This window comes from Aedes albopictus, chromosome 2, assembly GCF_035046485.1.
Source record: "Aedes albopictus strain Foshan chromosome 2, AalbF5, whole genome shotgun sequence".
NCBI classification, from domain to species: domain Eukaryota; kingdom Metazoa; phylum Arthropoda; class Insecta; order Diptera; family Culicidae; genus Aedes; species Aedes albopictus.
In genome coordinates this window covers 203,174,165-203,193,123 of record NC_085137.1, presented here as the reverse complement: position 1 = coordinate 203,193,123, position 18,959 = coordinate 203,174,165, and positions in this window count along the sequence as shown.

Sequence of the window (18,959 nt, the reverse complement as noted above, 5' to 3'; positions counted from 1 at the left end):
AATATTTGTTCCGTCCGCTGCCGGATCTCTTTGGTTCTATTACACTCTGTCACACGGTGCAAATTTGAGTCAGGTACACCACAACTTTCACAATTTCCATCAGAAAGTCTTCCCATCTATTACATCAGTAGTTTTTCTTTATTCGCTATCACATCATTCAACATTAGAAATATGTTGGATCTTTCCTCGGAGCAGAGAAAGTTGTAGCTCGTATTTTTTTTCAAAGGGTGAACCAATCTTCAAAATGGTCTTCAACCCTCACTGAAATCTCGCAACTTCTGAGGAACTTGTAATATAATTGCTTGGACGATTGAGCTTCTGGGTTGGCTTCCTGGTCAATCAATCGCGCAAGTTCAATCCACTCTTTTGCATTTCTCGTCAGGCGTCCATTATTAGGAATATCCAGCAAATACTTCTCCTCAGCTACATCATTACGCAGGTTCAAAATGTTCTTCACAAAAAGAGCTTTGCATTTAGATTCCGGATCAACCAAACGCAGACCGCCTCTACCGTGATCTAGATAGAGCTGATCTCTAGCCATTCTGAAAACAGATCCACGCCATAGAAAATTTTCGATCATACTTTTGATTTTGGCCAAATGGCAATTCTTTGGCGGATAAACTTGTGCAATGTACCACAATTTGGAGAGTACAAACGTATTTAGAATCCTCACACGTTCCAAAATGTTTAAGTTCCTTTGTGCGTTTGTCAGCAGGCGAAACTGGATGCTTCTAATTAGCTTCGAATAGTTCTTATCGATGACCTTCGACCAACATCCAGCAAAAATGACACCCAGAATTGTCAGCTCATCCACCTCACGTACTTTCTGTGGACCAGATCTTGCATTGTTGAGCCTCAAAAAAGATGATTTTTGTAGGTTCACCCGTATTCTTGCATGTTGAGTGAACGATTCTATGATTTGCATGACCAAATCCAGCTCGTCCTGGCCTCTGACAAAAATAGTAATGTCGTCGGCATATGCTATCACTTTCAGGAATTTTCCGTAAACCAGAACACCACTGGAGTTAGCATGTATGTTTCTAATCAAAGGCTCGACGTAAAGCACGAAAAGGATCATTCTGAGCGGACATCCTTGCCGTACCGAGGATTTTATTTTGACCTCTGGTGTTAAAAACCCGTTTAAAAGAATTTTGGAGGTAGCTTTATTGTACAAGGTTGTTAGACATTGTATAAAACCAGCTGGGAAACTAAATTTTTCGAGCACTTTCCACAAGAAAGCTTGATCCCCGTTGTCGAAAGCTTTTTCTAGATCTACACTAAGTAGAAATCCTTTGAAACGTTTGGACTCAACCGAACGTGTCACAAGACGTCTGATGTCCTTGAGGTTGTCTGTACAGGATCTGCCATCCACGATTGCACATTGTCCTGGGCCCAATAACCGATCCAAAACCAACGCAATCCGTTTCGAAAGAATTTTTTTAAACAGTTTGTAGTCCGTGTTTAATAGACTAATAGGACGGTGATCTTGCAATGTTGGAACATACCTTTTTTTTTGGAATCATGGTGACTATTCCGATGGAGAAATCTTTCGGTGGAGTTGACTTACCACCCAAGTACGAATTCAACAATTGTAGCATGTCATGTTGAAGAAGGTCAAAATGTTCTAGGTAAAATTCGTATGTTAGACCGTCTGGTCCAGGAGATTTCTTTTTCGTGCACTGTTTTAGAGTGAGAAAAATTTCTTCCTCTGTAATTGGTCGAGTCAGTCCAGTTGCATCTTCTATATCTAACGTGTTTGTGATGTAGTTGATTGGGGTTTCTGCTTGAACGGTCAATGGAAGTTGTTTTTCCGCTAAGATATCGGTGTTGGCGCAGCACATGGACGACGTCATTCAGGCACCCTCAGCCGTAGCAGCGGCGCTGTGGCACATTCAATTGAGGTAGTTTTGCGTTCCCTTTATTTCACTGCTAGCAGCAAGCAGCCCAGCGACTATTGTCACAGTCTCACTGGGCTGCGTGGTGCTAGCCCGTCAGCGCATCGCACATTGTCGCGATATGCATTCTATTGATTCCGTACTATAGCTGCCGCCTATAAAAGCGGCAGCTGAATTCATGTATCGTTAGTTGTAAGCAATAGAACCACCACAGAGCAGGAGCACTGCCTCTCTGTGGTGCGCAATAAATAGTAACTGAAGTAGCAGAGAAGTAGTTCGTCTTCCTCGAATCCCCCGGGAGAAATCACACAACGTAGGAGTCTGAACAAACCGCTGGACGAAACAATCGGTATAATAGCTGTGTACTTCGGTCATCGATGGACGGTTATTTTGCAAACCACCTACTCCCGCAGATTGAATCACAGGTGTTAGGTGGTTATGCAAATGTTTGGACACCTGGTAGACATTCATTGTTTCTCCTTCCATAAGCGATGATTCTGAAATTTTCATGGGGGTGCTACGGTGATCTGATTTTGTTGCCGCTTATCATGTGCAACCAGTGCTCACTAATACCAACATTCACTCAATACAGCAGCGGGAGAAAATAAGGAAAAACGCACTTTGGCGAACAAAGTTGCCAAAAGTGCGAAAAGAGGTGTTGTGTGTCTTTTCACAAGCAATACCCACTCTCTGTAGGAATTTTACCTAAACATCGACACTCTGAAATTGAAAATTATCAATTAATGCCACATTTTCATGATCAACACTTTTATGAGATCTAATGTAATGTAAGCGTTTTGCACCGATATCCCTCGTAAAAAGGTAAACATTCAAATTTCACGACTGTGTTGGTGAATATTTTGGCTGGAGAATAAATTTATGCTCCACGTAAGGAGGCACAATCCAACCTGTCAAAATCCATAGTGAAAAAATAGGTTGCCGTCTCCTTGGAAATTTTCGACTGGAGACGTTTGAGACGGGCGTCTTCTTGTTCCATCAAAAGATTCCTTACCATCTTGATTTCCTCAGCAACATCTTCTCCCTGCATTCTTCTGTACATCAGATCCTGATATCGAGAGTACAGTATACTCTTCTGACACTGCTCTGCCTGATAAGAACGCTATGATTCACCCTTGTAGAAGCTACGCACTTTGGCTTTGAAAGCGTGGTTCCACCACGAGCTGAGATCCATATATTCCAATCTACCCCTCAACTGCTGATACTGATTTTTGAACGCTTGACTAACCTCTGGTACCGACAGTAGTGTCGAATCGATTTTCCAATATCCTCTTCCTCTAGTATTGAGATTTTGTTGCTGAACGGACAATTTCAATAGCACTGAATGATGATCTGAACACGGTACCGCTATAGTTTTCACATCACGGACTCGAGACACGAAGCTGTTGCGCAATGTCTTTTAGCTGAAAGAGTTCAACTAGACTACGAAGGCCATTCGAGTAATTCTTTACAGAACTGGTAGAATCATTTGGATCTAATATACAATTGAAGTCTCATACTAAAACTGAGTATTCAGAATTGGTTTTTCTAATGTGCATTGTCATTTAGTTTAGGAACAGGTCATCCCTTTCTTTTTTCGTGATCGCGTTCGCACTGATTGCTTCTCCAGCAAACGTTGTTTCGGAGTTTCGGGTTCTGATGAATCTGAAACGTTGGCCGCTGCGGACTCGTCTACTCGCGACTTGCGCCCTCGCTTCTTCGCTGTACTCCATTCTGCTCCTTCCATTTGCTGCACTTTCGCACTCCCCTCTGACTCGATTTGCTCAAGATGAGTGCGCGCCGCTGGAACTGGCACCTGCGTCTCAGATTCGTTGGTTCCTTGAAACGATGTCACTTGCACACCGTCCGACGCTACGGTTAGTGTGGACACACTTGGCTACTTAACAGCTGCCGTTGAGGTCGCCACTTCCTCACGAGCTTCACTCCCTTGCTTAGATTTGTCCCGACCTTCGGCTGATTTACAAATCCTCCTGTTAACACTCCAGCATAGGATGTGGAGCCTGCTTCGCTATGCCTCAGACGGATAGAGACAGAAGTTCTCTTCGGACAGTTCACCTTGACATGCTCCGGACTGCCGCAGACGAAACATTTGTTCTGCATACCCTCGTAAAACACGCGAACTTGGAAGTGTTGCACGTGGAGCTGAGGAGGAATGGCGGTGGAAATCTCCATATGTGCACCACGCACACCGTTGAGTATTGGATACCCAGTATCCTGCCCGTACCGTTTCCGAACCATGTGATGAATCTTACCGTACTTGGACAGCACGTTTGCCACGTGCTTCTCGTCAACTTCGATTGGCACCCCAAAAAGGCGCACATATCGGAAGTCGCCCCTGGCCGTAGCAAATGACACCTGTGCCGTCTCACCGTTGTCATAAGCGAATGTGTCAGTCGGCGGACACTTCAGCAGCGCTGCTTTCATGAACTCCTCAGACTGAAACTTCACGTATACGCTGTACTCCCTGGGCTCACGGAACATAGCACTCAGGGATTCCGGAGCCCATCCACGCTTTCGAAAGAAGGCAAAAAACTCCTTGTCCGATGGCATTTTCGATTGTTGTCCGAACTGGACCTTGACACAGTTGGCGTGTACATTTCGAGATTCCATTTTGCCTTTTTACTGATCCGATAACGCTGAACTGACTCAAGGTCAACACTACAATAGGCAGCCGAGCACCGGCCGAAACAATAAAAAACGATTCAGTTGAACACCAAATAAACGCTTCTGCACAGTAGCACGTCTATTCACACCGGCGCTTGAATACGAACGACATTGAAACAAACTAGCTTTTGTATTCCCAAAAGAGACTGCTACGCTGATAAAATATCACTAACTGAAATAAATTAAGTGTAACTTGATTTGGGCATCCAGTATCTTCGTTTCTGCTACAGACACGAAGATACTGAATGCCTGAGGAGTCCATAACCCTACTATGTATAAAGAAATTCAGTCTTTATTTTCTGTTTTGAAAACAAGCAGTTCAAATTCAATGAATGTTTGTATTATTCCCATTCTCTTTTTTCGAGATTTAAGGATAATGAGAAAAACCATTGCCGTATATCATCCAACATTGCACCACTTGGTAAAAATCAATAGCTGATTACAGCAGATTTACCAATCTAAGAATGCTACCCATTTGCACTAATGGCAGACGTCCTTATTTCCCACAGATTCGAGACCAATTTACGCACACAAAGACAACAACCGTCCATCGTTGCTTGCTTCCTTCGGCAAGCTCTAAGTATATATCGTGTTCTGTTTGCTGATTCACTTGATTTCGCAATTACCGAGTTTATTGAATGGTAAACAGAAACAGATGCGCGCTGCTCCGGAATCGTTCCGCATTTCCGACAATTTCAGTTTGTTTACCCTAGCCTTTTCTTCTCCTATGCTGCTGCCTTCTAATAGAGCTTCTGCTCCTCCGCAGTAGGTTCCCGTTCCACCTGGCCAACCGTAACGCTTCATGTCGTCGCCGTGTTTCTACACATTCATTCAGCAAGGAGCGTAAATTTCCATCATCCTCCAACACGTGGTTCGGAAGATTCTTGATGGGTTAGAGGAAACACCCAAGGTTGCTCTCTAGGGTATGGTTAACTTTTGTGGGAGGCATTTTTTCCCATTCATTAAAATTTCTCCAGTATGTATTCAAATTCAGGAAAGATACCTGACTATTGCATATATGTCTACTGACTACTTCGGTACAAGCTTTAAGTTACATCATCAAAAGGGGTCGCCCAAAAAGCATTTCACCTTATTTTCCCGGGAATCGACAGATGATTTCCGCACCGAAAATGTGCTCCTAATGTTTACTGAAGGAATTTGATATTTTTTCTAAGCTCAATCCAATTTGCTCTTGGATGTTGGTACTTTTATCATCGGATAAAGATGCAAGTAGAGATATAGCGATGCCTATTGGAAGCAACAGGAAGAAAGAGAAGAATAACATTCAAGGCTGCTTATCGGATATCAAAGCAAGCTGGCGTGTAATGAAGATGTTGTTTTGATACTGATCAAACGTGTCGGGAAATATGTTTTGGTATCAACGGAATTAGAACGGTTCTTATTAGGAGGTGATCAAAACATTGCAACGCGTATCAATAAAATTGATTGTTTTTTTTATCATACATCATTGTTGAAAATTGAAGGCACAGAAAATAATTGTCACAGAAAAAGTGACATTAATAATACTCCAGGTAGAGGAACTAATGAAGGTACCGTAATGCGGGGTCAAATTAATCACTTTAAAACAACTTTTGCGGATAACATTAGTGGAATTCCAAATATTGCCAAAAGAATTTCTGTAAAATCAGTACCCAATGGATCTCCATGGAACACGTGACAGAATTTTGTTCAACCAACTTAAACATTAGGTTAAGTAATTCCAAATATCAAAAAATTGGGAATGCCACTTTGAGGCGAAATTGATCAGTATATAATTAAGCATCCGGTTGGAAAGGAAAATTTCCTTCTCCGCTTAATTTAGCTTTGCTTAAAACGAGTAACGCGTTTAAAATCTTACATACATACATTTATTTGTTCAACATCATTAAGACAAGACATAATCAACAATAGTACGCCACAATACCTGGTTTGTGGCTGCCGCTCTCCATCCTCGGTCGCGCCCAATGCTCGCCAAGTCACGCTCCTCCTGGTCTGCCCATCGTGCTCTCTGCGCTCCACGCCTTCTTGTGCCAACCGGATCAGTTGCAAACACCAGCTTTGCACGGTTGTTGTCCGGCATTCTTGCAACATGCCCTGCCCACCGTATCCTTCCGGCTTTGGCCACCTTCTGGATGCTGGGTTCGCCGTAAAGTGCAGCGAGCTCGTGGTTCACCCTTCTTCGCCACACACCGTTCTACTGCACACCGCCGAAGATCGTTCTTAGCACGCGTCGCTCGAAAACTCCGAGTGCTTGTAGGTCCTCATCGAGCTTGGTTCATGTCTCGTGCCCGTAGAGGATCACCGGTCTTAGCGTTTTGTACATGGTGCATTTGGTGCGTGGGTGAATCTTTTTCGACCGCAGTTTCTTCTGGAGCCCGTAGTAGATCCGACTTTCGCTGATGATGCGCCTCCGAATTTCACGGCTCACGTTATTGTCAGCCGTTAGCAAGGAACCGAGGTAGACGAATTCTTCCACCACCTCGAAAATATCCCCGTTACTACCCAGACGGATCCGGTCGTTTTCGGTTCCGCCTACCAGCATGTACTTTGTTTTTTGAGGTATTCACCATCAGTCCGACCTTTGCTGCTTCGCGTTTCAGGCGGGTGTACAGTTCTGCCACCGTTACAAATGTTCTAGCAATAATATCCATGTCATCCGCAAAACAGACAAATTAGCCGGATTTCGTGAAGATTGTACCCCGGCTGTTGAGCCCGGCTCGTCGCATAACACCTTCCAAGGCGATGTTGAATAGTAGGCAGGAAAGTTCATCACCTTGTCGTAGTCCCCGTCGAGATCCGAATGAACTGGATAGTTCACCCGAAATCCTTACGCTGTTCTGCACACCGTCCATCGTTAGGGGGGGTGGGGGTAAGACGGACATGTTTAGTAAACACTCTATTTTGACAGTGTAAACAATGCGATAATTAAAATTTTATCTCCATACTATATACTTCTACTAAGGTACTTTACAGTCTGCAAGCCGATTTTGCAATAAAATTTGATTTTCCATGACTTTTGAGATAATTAAAAAGTGATCTCCAAATGTATGTTTTTCAACAGTGTGGGTAAGACGGACCGGTAGGGTGGGTAAGATGGACACGTTTGGAAATTTAGCTAATACGCCTCTAATTGTGTTAAATGATGTTTGTGGCCGTTTGCATTCGGTAGATCAATCATAGTAGAATCTAAATTTGGCCTTAAATCTCTTAGCGAAACGTGTTTCTGCAAATTAAAATCTATTTTGTAAATTGGAAACTTCCATAGACTGATAAACGCCTAACAGTATGCAATGCTCTGGTAATTTTACAAAGTTCAAACTGTTCCAACAACAAAAATTCTAATAAAATGAATTTTTGAATAAAAAATAAATATGAAATGCTTTATACGGCTTCCACAATCATTTTTGTACTCCATAGATTTCAATCTGTGAACAATGTGTGCGTCTTAATGTATTTCTTACGGCACTATCAAAGTAACCCCAACACTGTCCGTCTTACCCACCCTCAAGGCGGACCGTCTTACCCCCACACAACGCAAAATATGCATTCCACCACCGTTATTTATAACACAAGTTTACAAAATAAAACGAAAGTCGTGAACTTCTGTCAACGACCAAAATTTTTGAAGCACAATTTAGTGCTGATTTCGAAACCGACCTTCAAAAAAATTAAAGTAGAAAAGTTTTTGAGTTTTACCTCAATATCGAGTTTTGTAACTTTTCAAAATATGTAATTTACTAAAATTCAAATATATAGCGTTTTTTTTCAACCAATTTTAAATCTTTTTCCATAAATTAAAAGCTGAATACAATACCATTCGATCATCTGAATACAGGTTTTGCGTCAGATTGATAAAATTCAAGATATTGGCGAGTTTTGGGGACGATCTTCTTAAATTTTAGCAAAATTCCCAAAATGTTTTGAAGAAATGTAGTTTTTTCAATAAGCAAAAACCAACTTAAAAATTCTTTCTCGACGTTTATTTGACATATCTTATGTAGGCGAGTTACAGTAAAAATTTCAGCTCAATCGGAGCATTGATTACGAAGAATGAGATGTTTGAAGTAAGCGACTTTGCTTAAAAATAGAACAAAAATCGATTTCAAATCATCAACGTTGTATGGGAAGTCGAAAAATTTTCCGCTCTACTGTAATTTTTTTCCTTCGCGTTTTCGAACTCAGGGCATGATTCTACACCAAAAATGATCATCAGCTTACCGAGTTCAAAATTGCTGTAAACTAGTGTAATCCATGAAATTTACCTGAATGTCGTTGTGTATAGGATGGAACAGTTTAAAACTACTGGGAAACTCAAAATAAAATGCAAAAACTTAGCAATTTAATGTTAAAAAGCTTATTTATATCCGCCTCCAAATTAGATCCCAGCACAAAATCGTGTAGCCTGGTAAATAATTGATTATTTTTTGCACTTTTGACATATGTATTCTCTCATGGAGTGGTTCAATAATCATCAACTGATAAGAAGATAGAGTTAATCGTAAAAGAAAGTCAAACTTCAGCTCTTAAGTGCAAGAACTAGTCGGTGGTCCGTCTTACCCACCCGGTCCGTCTTACCCCCACCCCCCCTACTCTTATCAGTCTGGTAAGCTTCCCGGGAAAGCTGTTTTCATCTGTGATTCTCCATGGCTCTGTGGAGTCGATACTATCGTATGCCGCCTTGAAGTCGATGGACAGGATGTGCATTGGGACCTGGTATTCATGGCATTTCTGGAGGATTTGCCGTACGGTGAAGATCTGGTCCGTTGTCGACCGGCCGTCGATGAAACCGGCTTGGTAACTTTCCACGAACTCATTTACTTCAGGTGAAAGACAACGGAAGATGATCTGGGATCTTTGTAGGCGGCATTCAAAATGGTGATCGCTCGAAAGTTCTCACACATTAACTTGTCGCCTTTCTTGTATATGGGGCAGATTATCCCTTCCTTCCACTCCTCCGGTAGCTGTTCGGTTTCCCAGATCTTGACTACTAACTGGTGCAGACAGGTGGCCATCTTTTCCGGGCCCATTTTGATGAGTTCTGTTGCGATATCGTCCTTACCAGACGCTTTGTTGTTTTTGAGCTGGTGAATGGCATCCTTAACTTCCCTCAGCGTGGGAGTAGGTTCGTTCCCGTCCTCTGCTGCACCAACATAGTCATTAGCGTGGTTCAAAACATCGTTTTTGCTCCACACCGCTTATTCGATTCATAACCAGATTCTATGCCTTCTCCCAAAATGTGAGCTGAATTGGTTGAAAATTGAGAGTGCACAAGTCCTTCAAAGTTTGTATGGGAATTACTATGGGAAAATGACGTTTTTCATTCAATTGACCGTAGCATTTCCCCAAGTGGCCAAGAGTGTTAGTTGATCCTTGGTACTCCTAGGCTACTTTATCAGCTACAACATTGCCGAAGACCACATTCAAATCGGACGCCTCATTAATTAGTTATCGATTTTTATCCAACTGGAGAAGCTTTAACAGTGATCGTTCAGCTTTCCAGCAGGCAACATTGCTGCACATGGCGCCAAAGATAGCACACAGAAATCATGGCTACTATGTTACAAGGTAAATTGCAGTGATGCTCATCGAATAGTATAACCATCATGATCAAAAATTTTGATTCTGGATAAAAATCGATAACTAATTAATGAGGCGTCCGATTTGAATGTGGTCTTCGGCAAAGTTGTGGCGGATAGAGTAGCATAGGAGAAGCAAGGGTTAACTAACACTCCAGGGCACTTGGGGAAATGCTACTGTTAATTGAATGAAAAACGTCGTTTTCCCATAGTAAATCCCATACAAACTTTGAAGGGCTTGTGCACTCTCAATTTTCAACCAAATCAGCTCAATTTTTGGGAGAAGGCGTAGAATCTGGCTACGAATCGAATTAGCGGTGTGGAGCAAAAACGATTTTTTGAACCACGCTAATAGTCATTTCCTCCGCTGCCTTGGTTCTCCGTGCCTACATTCTCTTCGCCGTTCAGGTGTTCGTCGAAGTGCTGCTTCCACATTTTGATCACCTCACGTTTGTCCGTCAGGAGGCTCCCGTTTTTATCCTGCAGGTTTCGGCTTGCGGCACGTAGCCTTTGCGGGATGCGTTGAGCTTCTGGTAGAACTTACGTGTTTCTTGTGAACGGCACAGCAGTTCCATTTCCTCGCACTCCGCAGGCGGCACTTTTTCTCCCGGAAGAGACGGCTCTGCTGCTTCTGCTTCTGTCTGTATCGCTTCACATTCTGTCGGGTTCCATGCTGCAGCATTACCGCCCACGCTGCATCCTTCTCCTCCAGAACCTCGCTCTGCACTCCTCGTCGAACCACTCGTTTCGTCGACCAGTGTTGGTAAAAACTCAAATTCTCAAATCTCATGGTTGAGCTGTTTCACGCGCGATTCTTGGCTCGCCAAACTCACCGCCAAAAAATCATGCATGTGTTGACTCGTGATTTCACTCATTGCTTTATTTCTTGGTGTTCTTATTATTTACATCGAAGTTTTTAGGATCATATGATAGAACAAAAGCAAATCTGGCGTACAATAACACTGAATGCCGTTCAAATTGGATTCGTTTTACAAGCGAACGAGATTTTGGCGCATGACTCGTGAGAGCGAGATTTTGCATGAAAATCTCGCGCGTGAGAAAATGATTCAGAATCGCGCGCGAGTTTGCTCACGCAGGAGCGGTTCATGAGTCTGCTTTGAGTGTGATTTTACCAACACTGTCGTCGACTCCGTTCTACGTACCCGATAGTGCTCTCGGCTGCGTTGTTGATGGCTGCTTTGACTGTACTCCAGCAGTCCTCTAGAGGGGCCACATCGAGCACACCCTCGTCCGGCAACGCTGCCTCGATATTCTGCGCGTATGCGGTGGAGACATCCGGTTGCTTCAGTCGCTCCAGATTGTACTGGGCGGCCGCCGGTTCTATACATTGTTAATAACGGAGAGTTTTGGGGGGAGTTTAACCATCACCAGGTAGTGATCAGAGTCGATATTAGCGCCACGATAGGTCCTGACGTCGATAATGTCGGAGAAGTTGACACTTGACACTGAAGCACTGTCGAGCACTTGACACTGAAGAAGTCTGTAAGTCACAGACGAAATAGGCCTATCTGTCCGAAGATAAGCACAGTAGTAGAATTAAAAGGAATTTGCTCGTCCTTTCTAGTTTTTCTTTAAAAGAGTTATTCATTTTTTATTTTCTTTTGCAAAAGTGAAGTATTAGTGAAGTGTTTTTAAATTAAACTAGAGTCTGAAGTAACAAGTTCTACTAAAAGCTCTAAAGTAATAGTAAAGTCGGAGAAGTGCCGTCCATCAATCAGAACGTGGTCGATTTGCGATTGCGTTTGTTGTGGCGCTCTCCAGGTGTAACGATACGGGAGGCTGTGCTGGTAAAAGGTGCTACGAATGGCCATGTTCTTGGAGGCGGCGAAATCGATGAGGAGTAGGCCATTTTCGTTCGTCTGCTGGTGAGCGCTGAACTTTCCAATCGTCAGTCTGAATTCCTCCTCCTGGACTACCTGAGCGTTTAGATCCCCTATGATGATCTTGACGCCGTGGTTTGGGCAGCGGTCGTACTCGCGTTCGAGCTGCGCGTAAAATGCGTCTTTGTCATCATCAGTACTTCCGGAGTGAGGGCTGTGAACGTTTATTATGCTGTTGTTGAAGAATCGGCCCTTGATCCTCAACCTGCTAATTCTTTCGTCGATCGGCCACCAACCGATCACGCGCCTCTGCATGTCGCCCATCACTATAAAAGCTGTTCCCAGCTCACGTGTGTTGCCGCAACTCTGGTAGATGGTATGATTACCTCTAAACGTTCGCACCATAGATCCTGTCCAACACACCTCCTGCAGCGCTACGATTCCGAACCCGCGCTCCTTCAGTATATCGGCGAGTATGCGGGTGCTCCCGATAAAGTTGAGAGATCTGCAGTTCCACGTACCAAGTTTCCAATCGCAACTCCCTTTTCGTCGCTGTGGTCGTCGCCATTGGTATCGGTTCGCATTCTTCACTTGTTGATTTTTCGGTGCTAGTCTTTTATACGGCTGGCTCACAGGGCCTGACACCAACCCACTAACCCAGGGAGCTGGGCTTACCTTCCCGGAAGCTACGGGTTCTGCATTGGCATTTTCTCCAACTACAGTGCTAAATAGCTAGGCTCAAGCGCCAGTCTTCGCAAAGATTTTATAATCCTCTTGAAAAGAATGCAAGAAAATCCAGACAGTTTAAGGAAGTTCTTTTCTTTACCAACAGTCTGCCGAATATTTCTCAGGTAGTCGTTCGATCCCTAACCCAGACATCACAATCAAGCATGCTGTTGCCAAATTTGTTCTCATTAAGACAATACGGAGAAGAAACCATCCCCGTTAGTTCAATCAGGAAGATAAAAACAGTATTTTTAAAATCAGATCGAAAAAAAGAATCGCTTCCTTTCTTGCTAAATATGTGTCTAAATTTGTCCCGCAAAGCTCCAGTAGTCAGGTCAACTCGAGTGGATGACGGTTATCCACGTACACGCACTTCATATTGCCATTAGTAAATGAAGCCGAAGCATGACACTGGCGGTGATGTATTCGCACGCAGATAATAGAACATACGGGTGGGGCTTGAGCAGCACTAGAAATTTGTAGTATGCCTCCTTAACCTTGTTCGCACGCATCGCATGCCGCTAGCCACGTCAAGTGCCAGTGACACATCCTTTCCTGCACCCCAGCAAAGATAGGATAATAAATCGAATAGATGAAGAGGCGTGCGGCATTACCATCATTACTGCCTAGTGCCCACCACCTTACCTACTTATATGGCGATTGAGAACTCGGATGTATGTGTGCATGGATAAACACGTACATTCTAGTGTACACACCCTCATCTTGGATAAATGACCATGAATCTTGCCAACGCTGATGTTCCTAGGGTGTGAACCGTTTTAACGGAATAGAACGTCAATGAGTAACGCGTATGTGAACAAGGGGTTTAAACTATAAAAAGTAAATATGAATTTGATTCGGTATTTCTACGTTGCTAATTTTGTATAAAACAAACCTCTAATTCTAAACAGGAGTTGTTGTCAAGCTCTTAGGGCAGGATGAAGACCCCTAAGGCTCTTCAAACAGCCATGGCCGTCTTCGTGATGAAATCGTCCACCGGTCCTCGTCGCACCCCACCACTCAATACAGCCAAGCAACGGTCGGCGTCCGTGACGAACGGTCTGCGGTTGTAAATATTTGCCGGAAGTGGATTGCGGTTTCGGTTACCGGTGAAACAAGAGCGGGACTTAAAGCCATCTGAAATCTAACCTTTGCGCGCCGGGCAATGAATAGAACCAGCAATGACCGAGACAAAATGCGTCTTGTAGTGATTTATGACTTGATCCTCCAACCGGCTACCTATTGCTGACCAGACCACCTGTCCGCAAGGGCCATCTTCCCACCACTCCGCCCCCACCCTTTTAGAGGGCCGGCCGGTTGCATGTGCGAATCCGAAGATTCATTGGCACAGCGAGGAAGCGTAAATTTAATAAAGCTTCCGGAGAAGCGATTTGATTAAGAACAATGACTCGTCGGGCAAAAGGCCATCCTAATCACTTCTATTCCATTGCGGCCTGCTGTATGCGAGCGAGAACGGTATTGTGTAGAATGGTCTGAGTTCTCGAGCGAACGCATTATTTAGCATCAAATCATTGGAAACAAGGATAAGAGCAGCAGGCACGTGATGCTGAATTGATTCAGATTGAAAGTGGAAGTTCATACGTTGGCTCGATACGCTTTTACTCAAATGAATCGTTGCCAATAGAGCTCAACGAGAATACGTTTGAAATTAAATTACAGACACAATAAAATCGAGAAGTATATAATCATTTATGCATAGAGATAACCGGATAGCAATGACATTGATCTTGCACAAACTCTTTAATGGATACCCAAGTAACAACGCTGTTGAAGCTGCACTATGCATTGCACATATGAAGCGTATTAGACTCGGTCAACGTTGTATGGGAAAATAAAATTGAATGGTATCAACCCGGAACAAATCTTTTTCGATCTATCTTAGCGTCCAAAATAACTGTGCAAAATTTGAGTGCGACTGGTTGCTTCATCGTATTCCGTATTGAAATTGAAGTTTGTATGGGATTTAGTAGGGGAAACTTATTCATCTTAATAAGATCCAGATTTGTAATGTACTTCCTATTGGTGTATTGGTATATACTTAGCTTCGCTTTGTATGAAGCATCAAACCTGGGAAAATATCGAAACGACGACCCACGAAAATGCAGCTGGTAGGTATATTTTTCAACACGATCGTGTTTATTTCCCACCTCTGTCGAGCAAATATATCGAAATCAATTACTTTGGTGTAAATAATAAATACTGTCGGCGCAAAATTGAACGGATTTATTCAAGCCCTGATTAACGGTGGGTGGAGAAAATCGGGGTAAAATCGTTACTTTTAGCTTAAAAAATATATAAGAATTAATGTGCTGTAATGAAAACAAAATACAGGCGGGCGGTTAGTGAATAACATCCAAGTAAGTTATGAGTAACAATATTGTACCACGTCTTTAGTTGTAAACATCCGATCCATTCCCCGGCTAGTCTGCCAGTGGAGATACTGGACGGATCGTGGTAAATGAGGGCCATCAACCAAAAGCGAGAAGGGCTGTCCACGATTGAGGTGGCTGAGCAGCAGCTTGGCAAGATCATCGACTTTGCGTCCACGAAGTCCAACATAAGTAAGGACCTGAAAACGGCCCTGTTGCGACTTCGTAAGTCGATGGACGATGTCAAGCAGGATCTAAGACTCTTGAAAAATGCAGCAGCGGCGGAACCGGCGAAAGTAAAGGTTACGAAGTCTAGCCAGACGGAGGCTTTCGCTTTCGCAGGAAGTCCAAAAGGTGTGGCAAATGCGACTGCTCGTGATAAACACTCGCAGATGCAGATGCGGCAGCCGTCAGGTGAGGAGCTGCTACTGGCGGATATGAGGCACTGCTCCTCAAGCCTAAAACGCAACAATAACAACAACAACAAGGTGGAGAGCTGTCTGGCGGTACCCACAAGGCTAGGAGAATACTAACCCCGAAGGTCAGTAATGCCGACAAATCGGACCCCAGCCAGGCGTCCCGGTAGATGGGAAGGGTGGGCCTGAAAAAGCTGGCCAATCTCAGATGGACGGGAACAAGGGATTGCGACCGTTGTTAGGCCCTCAGCAACCACAGAGTATGGTAAACCAAGGATCCTTGGACGAAAGTCGAGCGGAAAGGAAAAAGAAAAAAAACCGCATGTCGAGGAGATCAGGGACGCCAAACCAAAAAAAAGCGTATAAAAGTAGGTGCCAAGCACGAGAAAAGCGACGAGTTCGTCATCAAGACCGAACAGTCGAAGTACTCGGACGTCTTGAAGGCGATGCGAAGTGACGCCAAGCTCGTGGATCTGGGAGCTGACGTGCGTAGTATCAAACATATTCGTTTCGTACGGGTGAAATTATCCTAGAGCTGAAGCGTAACAAGGAACAAAATGGCGCCGTCTACAAAAGTTTAGCGGAAGAGGTTCTTGGCGAAAGAGTAGAGGTAAGGGATCTTACAGCAAAGGCGATTCTGAAGGCAAAAGACGAGGTCACCGAAGCGGAAAAGCTCGTCACGACATTGCGGCAAACGTCGTGCAGATGGCCACCGCAGCCATTCAGGTACGGAAAGGGTCGACAGGGACACAGGTAGCCTTGGTTCAGCTGCCTGTGACGGACGTTGAAAAGACCGTTAAAGTAGGAAGAATCAAGCTAGGCTGGTCCGTATGTCATCTTACCTATTACACAAGCCACCGGAGGTTTGTTTCAGGTATCTGGAACCAGGATACAAGTCATGCAACTGCAAAGGCCCTGACAGGAGAAAACTGTGTAGGAGATGTGGCGCCGTAGGCAATAAGGCACAAGACTGCCATCATAGCGGACCCATACCTAGTACCCGCCGGCAACAGCAACTGGGTCAGATATGGGTCTAGAAAAATGGCGGCGATATGGACGATGGGTAAATACCCCGTCCAGGAGTTGGTGGCTTCGTGGTCGCCAAGGTAAACGGGGTCTTCTTCTGTAGCTGTTATGCGCCTTCTAACCGTGCTAACAGAGTGAAGGTCGGTGGTAATAGCGGGTGACTTTTATGCCTCGGCCATGGAATGGAGAAGCCGTTTCACGAACCAGCGGGGTCAGATCCTGCAAGAGACACTGGCTATACTAGATGTCGACTTGGCCAATGTCGGTAGCAAGAGTACCGTAAACCGGGGTCAAATTGATCAGCGGGGTGAAATTAATCAATCAGGGACTACATTGTAATTCCATTCCAGCAACTTCTAAACGTCGCTATTATCATAAAGTTTTTACGTCATTCAGTACATGGATGCCTAGAGATGAGTGTGCACTTTTCAGTTTTTAGAAAAATTTGGTCTTACATTACTTTTTTAAAGGTTTTTCAATATGTTTATTACTTAGATGAAACCTTTGGTACTAAACAATTTGTTGCCACTATTATTACCTGTAAACTTTCTGTGTTAACATTTTTATGGAACCTTTATAGTGATGTTATGTACCAATTCTAGACAAGAACCAGTTATCAAACTGTTGTATTTTGTTTAAAAAGTAATTTAATGTGGCTGAACTCGCTTATTTCATAGGAAATTGCCTACCTTCAGGCGTTTATAAGTCAATTTCAAAAGTTAAATTAGCTTTTTAACAACCAAAATCACAAGTTGTAAGAGTTTTGACACGTTATTCGTGTTCAGAAGGTCATAATTAAGTGGATAAGGCGATTTAGAATGTAAACTGATGTGTAATTGTATGCTGATCAATTTCACCCCAAAATGGTATTTTCCATTTTTTAGGGTTTGAAGTTATTTATCTTTATGTTAAAATTTGATGAACCAAAATTGTGTCACGCAGCTTTGTAGAGGTCCACTCAGTACTGATTTTTCATAAATTCTTTTGACAATATTTTGATTCGTACTCACGTTATCAGCTAAAGTTGTTTTAAAGTGATCAATTTGACCCCGGTTTACGGTACCTTTAGTCAAAACGGTGCGGAGTCGATTATGGACGTGACTTGTTGTAGTCCTAGCCTAACAGGTAGTTCAAACTGGAGAGTAGACGCTAGTTACACTCACAGGATCACCCGACGGTTCGCTACACTGTAAATTTTGTTTACTGGTATTCAGCAAACTTTGCTGATTTTTTTTGTGCTGATTTCATTCAGCAATGCGAATTTACTGAATATCAGCAATTATTTTTCAACTTGCTAAACCATCCAGCAATTTTGACAGTTGATCAGCAACGTTGTGCTGAAATTCAGCAAAATTTTTGCTGAAATTCAGCAATTTATTTTGCTGTTTTTTTTTTGTGCTGGAAGCGTTTTAAAAAATTCGGTGTGTACAGTATCGACTACAACAGCAGGCAGCGGGTTGAGTAAGAGGCGGCTTGTGGGGCAATGCGTAGCACTCCATCTAAAGCTTTAGACGCTATGTTAAATCTTCCTCAATTACATGAGTATATACAAATGGATGCGGTTAAAAGTGCTCTGAGGCTAAGAAGGTCCTGTAGATTCACTGAAAGTGATCTAAAGGGACATATGAGCATATTAAAAACTTTCAAAATAAATATACTCAATGAATGAATATTATATGTTGAAATGTAACTTTTTCGATCATCTATTCTATGTTCCTGATGTGACTCGTCAGGATTGGGAAATAGGAGAACCACACTTTCGACCTGGCTCTACAATTTTCTTCACAGATGGGTCAAAACAGGATAACATGGTAGGGGCGGGAGTATTTGGCCCTGGCGTTAATCTGTCATTACCATTGGGAACCTGGCCAACAGTTTTCCAAACTGAAATTTATGCAATTTTGGAATGTGCCGACATCTGTCTCAAAAGGCGCTACAGAAATACAAACATTTGTATTTGTTCAGATAGTAAAGCAGCGCTAAATGCGTTGAAGTCCAAGTCTAGTGTGGGAATGTACCAAGCTGCTGCAGCAATTGTCCTGTCGCAATAAGGTCAATCTTTACACGCTCAGAAAACCGTTCTGATAAACGTGAACAAACAAACGCAAATATGAGAACAAGCAAATATACACCGTGAAGTGGAACTAGTTCCAGCTGTCAATATGGGCGTTCTGGAAAACATGATATCTAGTTCACGGTGTACATTTCTTATTGTTGTTATCGTTGCTATGCATAGTTCTCGTTCGTTCGTATTGCCGTGACTGGGAGTGCACGTATATCGGAACAGATTTTTTTACGTGTATTGGGTTCCTGGTCATTGCGGAGTAGAAGGAAATAAAAAAGCTGATCAGTTAGCAAAAATTGGGTCATCCACTCAGTTTACTGGGCCCGAGCCATTCGTCGGAAT